Consider the following 7,938-nt stretch of genomic DNA (forward strand, 5'->3'; position numbering starts at 1 on the left):
AGTCTCTTCTCTGAGCCATGCCCATTTTGCTGCTCCTTCCTGCAGCTGCCCATGGGCTCTGCTCTGACAATCAACGCTCTGGGAAGAGCTCCTTTACAACTCTCCTAGGATCAGGCTGGACACCTCATCCTAAAGGAGATAAGGTGGGGAGGCCAGGTTTCAAAGGAGGAGGCCTTCCAAGTGATCTATTGTGCCCTATAAGCATCTTCTCTGGAGCCAGTCATTTCCTACAGGTCCAGGTATGGTATCATATGTTCCAAATCACAAATTAGAATACAGGGTCAATTACCTTTAAGAAAGCTGGGATATTTTAAACTGGTACTCACAGAAAATGTGAGATATATGGCTTCCTAATTCCAAGGCTTGACACACTTCCCAGTTGCTGTTACATTGAGACAGAAAAGAGATGTCATGTAGGGAAATTAAATGACCTTAGAGGATCACTCTACTCCAGAATCTATGGTCTCATTTTCCAAGTCTAGAATATTTATTTTGTTGTTACACCCAGAGTTGACTGGATTCCCTAGGGTTAATTCACTGTAGACAAAATTTACAAGGAATAAATTTCTGTATAACAAAGATAAATAAAACTGGCCAGGGTTTTTTTTTCTTATTGGGAAGTTAATCTGGAAAATCAATTAAGTAACTATTGAAGAGCAGACACTGTCTTAGGAGAAGACAGACATGGTCTCTCACCTCATAGAATTTTCAGTCTATTGGGGCAGCCAAAGTAATATTCTTGAAAAGTCCATCAACAAGGAAGTGGTTAAATGAATATGGTATATTCTGAAATACTCTCCAGTCACTGCAAAAATTATAAAGCATGAAACCTGTCATACTGAGCACACATTATGTGGCAGGTGCTAATTATATGCCAGCACGGAGTTCTAACAAAAGATTAGGGCTGGAGGTACAGTTTTGGTTCTTGAAACATGTATGTACAGTTTGACAAGATCCTTTTTCTATATATATATAAAAATGTATTCTTTGTGTCTTAAACATTTACTCACCATTATATTTGAGAATCATCCATGCTATTTTGTATAGCTGAGATTCATTTATTTTTATTTCATTACATTATATAGCCATCCATAACTTACTTATCTATTATGATATTCATGGACATTTGGCTTGTTTTCCATGTTTGACTCTTATAAACAATGCTGCTAAAAACATGCTTGTCCATGTATCTTGGTGGACATATATTCCTATTTCTCAGTGGCAGTGGTTTTCAAGATTTAACATGCATCAGAATCATTTGGAGGGCTTCTTAAAACACAAATCACTAAGCCCTATACTTAGAGTTGCTCACTGAGTGAGTTTGGGGTAAAGCCTAGGAATTCAGCATTTCTAATAAGTTTCCAGGTGACGCTGATGCTCTTGGTCCAGGGGCCACACTTTGAGCATCCCTGCTCTACAGTATCTACCTAGGAGGGAACTGCTAGGTTACAGAGTATGTGTAACTTTAGTAGGCAGTGCCAAACTGTTCTTCTTAAGTGTTACATCAATTAATACTTTCAGTGGTGAATGGCAGTTTTTCTTGCTCCCTTTTCACGTCAACATGTGGTGTTGTCAGGCTGTTTAATTTTAGCCAATCTAGTGTATGTGGTAATGGTATTTCATTGTGGTTTTAACTTAAATTTCTCTGATTACTAATAATTATTAACTTGTGAACACATTTTCAGAAGTTACTTTGGCACTTGGTCTTTAAATATATTGCTGCATTCCAGTTGCTAATATTTTGTTTAGGATTTTTATCTATTTTCATGAGTGAGACCAGCATGTGATTTTCCCCTCGTTCTGTCCTTGTCGGGTTTTTGGTATCAAGCTTATGCCAGACTCGTGAGTTGGGAAATGTTTTCTCTTTTTTAATGCTCTGAAAGAGTTTGTATAAGATTGGAACTACTTGATCCTTCAACATTTGGTACAACTTTTCGGCAAAGCCATACAAATCTAGAGTTTTCTTTGAGTGAAGATTTTTGACTACAAATTCAACTTATTTGAAAGTTATAATACTATTGAGAATTTGTATTTTTTGAGTCAGCTTTGGAGAATTATATTTTCCAGTAATTTTTCCATTTAATCTACATTTTCCAATATATTGACATAAATTTATTCAATTGTAGTAGTGTCTCCTTGGTTTTTATGACACTGGTTATTTGTGTCTTCTCTCTCTCTCTCTTTTTTTTTCCTTTTCTTTGATCTATCTTGTTAGCGATTTGTCAATTTTAATTAATTCTTTCAAAGAGCCGACTTTCTGTATGTTTGTTTTCTTCTTTTTTTTTAGGTGTGCTTTTTGGTGAGGAAGATTGGCCCTGAGCTAAGATCTGTGGCCAATCTTTCTCTTTTTTTTTCTTCCTAAAGCCCCGGTACATAGTTGTATATCCTAGTTGTATGTCCTTCTAGTTCTTCTGTGTGGCACGCCACCTCAGCGTGGCCTGACGAGCGGTGCTGGGCTTGTACTTAGGAGCCGAACCTGCAAACCCCGGCCCCCAAGTGGAGCTCACGAATTTGACCACTATGACACTGGGCCGGCCCCTGTATGTTTGTTTTCTATTTCAATAATTTCTCCCTTTGTCTTTATTTCCTTACTTCTACTTCCTTTTTTCCTCCCCAGCTTTATAAAGTATAATTGACATACCTACTTCTACTTTCTTTGGATTTATTTTGCTGGTTTTTTTCCTAACTTACTTCTTGAGATGAATGTCTAGATCGTTCACTTTTAGCCCTTTCTCCCTAATACTATGCATGCATTTGAGGATATAAATTTCCTCCTAATTACTAATATAGCTTCGTTCCACAAGTAATGATACAGAGAATTTTTGTTATCGTTCTTTTCCAACTATTTTCTAATTTCCCATTATTTCCCATAATGATTTCTTCTTTGATCCATAGGTTATTTAGTAGTTCATTTTTAAATTTCTAGACATATGAGGATTTTCTAGTTATCTAACAAAGTTGGATTGTGCTCCAAATATATACTTTAATTTAAATCCTTTGAAATGTTTTAAGACTTTATTCCCAATTTATGGTCAATTTTAAAAAGTCTATGCATTCTTAAAAATAAGATGTATCCTGCAGGTGTTAAACATAGTGTCTGTCTGTGTCCACTTGGTCAAGTCTTCTAATCTTGATGTTCAAATCTATATTACTCCTAAGCTTTTGTCTGCTTTTTTCCATCAATTACTAAGACAAGTGTGTAAAATTTCCCTCTATGATTGTGGATTTGTTTAGTTCTCCTTTGAGTACTATGGATTTTTGCTTCATATAATTTTAATTATTTAAAATCATAATTTATTCTGGGTAAATTAAATTTTTTTTTTTAAAGATTGGCACCTGAGCTAACAACTGTTGCCAATCTTTTTTTTTTTCTTCTGATTTTTCTCCCCAAATTCCCTCAGTATATAGTTGTATATTTTAGTTGTGGGTACTTCTAGTTGTGGCATGTGGGACACCATCTTAATGTGGCCTGACGAGTGGTGTCATGTCTGCGCCCAGGATCCGAAACAGCGAAACCCTGGGCCGCTGAAGCAGAGCGCGCGAACTTAACCACTTGGCCACAGGGCCAGCCCTCAGAATTAAATCGTTGATCATTATGAAGACCCTCTATCTCCAGTAATACTTTTTGCCTTAAGTTATTTTATCTGATATTAATATTGCTATAGCAATTTTTTTTGGTCAGTATTAGGATGGTCTATCTTTTCCCATTCTTTTACTTTTGACCTTTTTTATGCCTTTAATATTGGATAGAAAACAAAACCTAAATATATACTATTTACAAGAGACACATCTAAAACAGATTTTAACTGTATTATGTATTCCATTTACATTTAATGTAATTACTAAATTATTTGGATCAAAATCTACTCGTTTATTTTGTAGTTTCTATTTTGTTTTGTTTCATATTTCTTTTTCTGTCCTTTCTTTCCTTTTATTTAGATAACTAAAGTCTTTTTTAATGAATTGCTCCATTTTCCACTTTACTAATTGGAAGTTGTACTCTCTCTTTTTCTTTTAGTGCAGGGGTTGGCAAACTATGACCTGTGGGCCAAATCTAGCCTGAAGCCTGTTTTTGTAAATAAAGACTTATTGGGGGGGCCAGCCCCATGGCCAAGTGGTTAAGTGCCTGCGTTCTGCTTTAGCCACCCAGGGTTTCGCAGATTTGGATCCTAGGCATGGATCTAGCACCACTCATCAAGCCATGCTGAGCACCACTCACAAGCCACAACTAGAAGGACCCACAACTAAAAAAATATACAACTAGGTATGGGGGGGCTTTAGGGAGAAGAAGGAAAAATTTTAAAAATTAAAAAAAAAAGATTTATTGGAACACAGCCATACTCACGTCACGTATTGTCTATGTGTGCTTTCACACTACAATCATAGAGTTGAGTTGTTACAATGGAGACCACAGGGTTTGCAAAGACTAAAATATTTACTATTTATCCCTTTACAGAAAATGTTTGCCAGCCCCATTTTTAGTGGATACCTTTTAAAATGCAATACGCATACTTAATATATCAAATTCTTAAAGTAATCAAAACCTTTATCCTCTTTATGGATAAATCAAGGTCCTTGGAATATTTTAACTCTATTTACCCCTTCCCACATATATGGAATATTAATTTTATTTTTTAATAAACTTTATTTTTGAATAATTTTCGATTTACAGAAAAGTTGCAAAGATAATACAGCGAGTTGCCATACACCCATCACCCAGTTTGGCCTAATGTTAATATCTTACACAACTTTGGTACATCTGTCAAATCTATATGATTAACACTGGTACATTTACTTTTAACTAAACTCCAAACTTCATTCAGATTCCATCAGTTTTTCCACTGATGTCCTTTTTCTGTACAGGATCCAACCCAGGTACCATGTTGTATTTAGTTGCCATGCCTCCTTAGTCTCCTCTGGTCTGTGACAGTTTCTCAGTCTTTCCTTGCTTTCTATGACCTTGACAGTTTTGAGAAATACTGGGAAGATCTTTTGTAAAATCTTCTTAAATTTGGGTTTTGCTGATGTTTTCCTTATGCTTAGACTAAGGACGTGTTTTGGGAAGAATATCACAGAAGTGACATGCCCGTCTCATTATATCATATCAGGTGGTACATGATATCAACTGGTGATGGTATTCTCCACTACCTGATTAAGGGAATGTTTGCCAGGTTTCTCCACTATGAAGCTACTATTTTGCTTTTTCCATACTCTGTTCTTTGGAAACAGGCCCCTAAGTCTAGCCCCACTGGGGTTCTAGGGAGTGAGGGGTTATTAATCTCCATCTCTTGGAGGGGGTTTGTCTACGTACATATATTTTTCAAAATTCTTGTGTGGGGAAGATTTGTCTCCTCTTCTTATTTATTTATTCAATTATTTTGTTATATCAGTATGAACTCATGTATACTTATTTTGTACTTTGTGTTATAGTCCAACACTATATAATTTATTTTGTTGCTCAAATTTTTCCAAATTTGGTCATTGGGAGCTTTTTCAGGTTGGCTCCTGTGTCCTTTTAACACGACCCTATCCTTTTGTTTTTATGAGCATTTCTTCACTTTCTGGCACTACAAGATGCTCCAGGCTCCTCTTCCTATCTCTTTCTCCCATGCCATACCACCCCAGCCATCAGTTTACAGGTAAGCCCAATTCTTCTCTCTTCCAGGATGGAAGCACTTTACACTGCTTAAATGCAGTGCCTGTCCTCTCAGCCCTAGGATTTGACACATATATCCAAACCATACCTGAGTTTGGATTGGATCTTAAACATTTTGTTGTGCTTGTAGGGCCCATCCCTGAAACCACGTTGGTGCCCCTTTGTCTTCTATCTGGTCCCAACATCCTCCTTCAACCTTACTCTCCCATGTGACCTAGAATCATCCTGTCTAATATTCAAGACCACCTAAGTTATGAAAAGAATAGCTGATCTGGAGGAGAAATCATGGGTTCCACTTTTTTATATATTAAGTTTGAAGTATATGTCGTATCCAAATATCTTCTGCCCCTTCACCTCTTATTTTTGATCCAGCAAATAGGTGTAGCAAGAAATTGTTTCCTTCATCTTCCACAATCCAACCAGTCTCCTAGGATAGACCCTTTAGTCATCTCAGCATAATTACTGCCCTGTGTTGACAACAGACTACTCTCTAGTTGTTCTTGCCTTCAGATGTTTGCTTTCTCCAAATAACGGCAAAAGTTGTTACCCTACCATTTGTCTCTGGATAGTTCTAAAAAATCTTTGAATCTCTTTAGCTCTGCTTAGAGCTCAGGTTCCACTGACAATGACCTGACTCTCTGTTATTGGATCCACACACCAGTGCAAGCCTCCAAAGATTCCCAGATTTTCTTTGGATATTCTCTCACCTGACCCCAACCTCCTTTCTTCCAAAATTTTCCTTGATTCTTGGCCTACCCTGTAATCTCCCAAAACAACTCTGGCAGCTCTCTGTAGCTAGCCTGCTGTTCCAATCCACTTCAGCTCTCTCTGTCTTGTATTGGAATTGGACATATGTGCTTGTGAGTTCCTAGGGGGTAGGGATCAGATCTCAGTCACCTTTGTCTCCTCCACAAGCCAGAGAGCGTATCCAGCCTCTAAAGTCCCCCAAGGTGAGCACTACTCCACCTTGTTCATAACACCTGAATCTCATATGAAAGTGTATAAGAATTGAATTCACTTGATGTCTTTGTACCATCCAACTACTTGGCAAGGAAAAAGAAAAACTCTGGGCTTCTAGAGTCCTTCTGCATCCAGCCTTGGGGAAATCAGACCCATATCCATTCCACATGTGGGAGTGGTGCTACTGCACATGTTGGCATCATCAACAGGATCAAAGGATGCTGTGCTTTCCTGGACCCTGGAAAGCTGAGTGTCTTCTCTGACTTGATCCTGCCCATGATGCCAAGATGAGAGAGGAATTTACCCAGTGAAAGCATATGGAAGAGAGTTGTGGGTAAGGAGAAACATAGAGCTTTTGCAGGATCCTTTCCTAACTTCACCCATCTTGAGTTGTAGAGTTAGGAACAGGTGTTTGTGGAGGATGAAAACCAAAGGGATGCCACTAAGAAGGCACTGAGAGAGTGATGGCTGAGGAAAGGGATGTTGGTTAAAGATCCAAGTTAGCAACGTAAATGTAGACGTAGAACAGGAAAAAGGAGGCTCACAGATATATGGAGGGCCCTATGGAGGCCTTTAAAATGTTGGTCACTCTATCCTCAAAAAACCAAAATCTATTTGGCTCCTTAGTCACCCTCCTGCCTAAAGGTTCAAGTGAGCTTCACAGAGGCTTTGTCCTCAGCGAGTGCCTAGGTGTCTATTACCGGGGTATTTCTCGCACACAAGGGGGCGCCAGTCCTCTACCATCAGAGTCATACGTCATAGGCGCTGAAGAGATGGCATGGGTCTGGGATGAGCAAGGGTGCCTTTGATTTGTCAAAACAGGTAACAGCTGAAGTCTAAAATGTACAGACTGGGGTTCCTAGTGCTTATTGGGTCCCACCACCAAAGGGTGTTCAGCACCCCCAGAGTCCCTTACGTTCCCCTTACAAACACTGGGCAGGGGATGCAACTCTCACTTCATAGTCTAATGTGTGGATGTAGCGTTCATTCTAGTAAGAAGGATCCTGTCATGATAAATGGGGATTGTCTTTTTTCTGGGTATCCTATGTTGGGGGTACAACTTCTTCCCTCTTCCCCTGGAATTACCTAAGTTCCCGCCTCTCCTTGTTTGTGTGATTCTGTGTAGGAGTGGAGCGTGTGTGCATGCGCATGCACACGCACACCTACATGTTGGAGATGGGAGATGTAGAGATGCTGGAATAAGGTTTGGGTCAGTGGCCAATTTAATGTGGTTAGGGGACGGGGGGAGAAGTAAAGAAACAAACTTGCTATTGGGACCAACCCATCCCACCCATCTTGTCCCATGTCTGATCTATTGACTC

This window comes from Equus przewalskii, chromosome 14 (assembly GCF_037783145.1).
Source record: "Equus przewalskii isolate Varuska chromosome 14, EquPr2, whole genome shotgun sequence".
Classification (NCBI taxonomy): domain Eukaryota; kingdom Metazoa; phylum Chordata; class Mammalia; order Perissodactyla; family Equidae; genus Equus; species Equus przewalskii.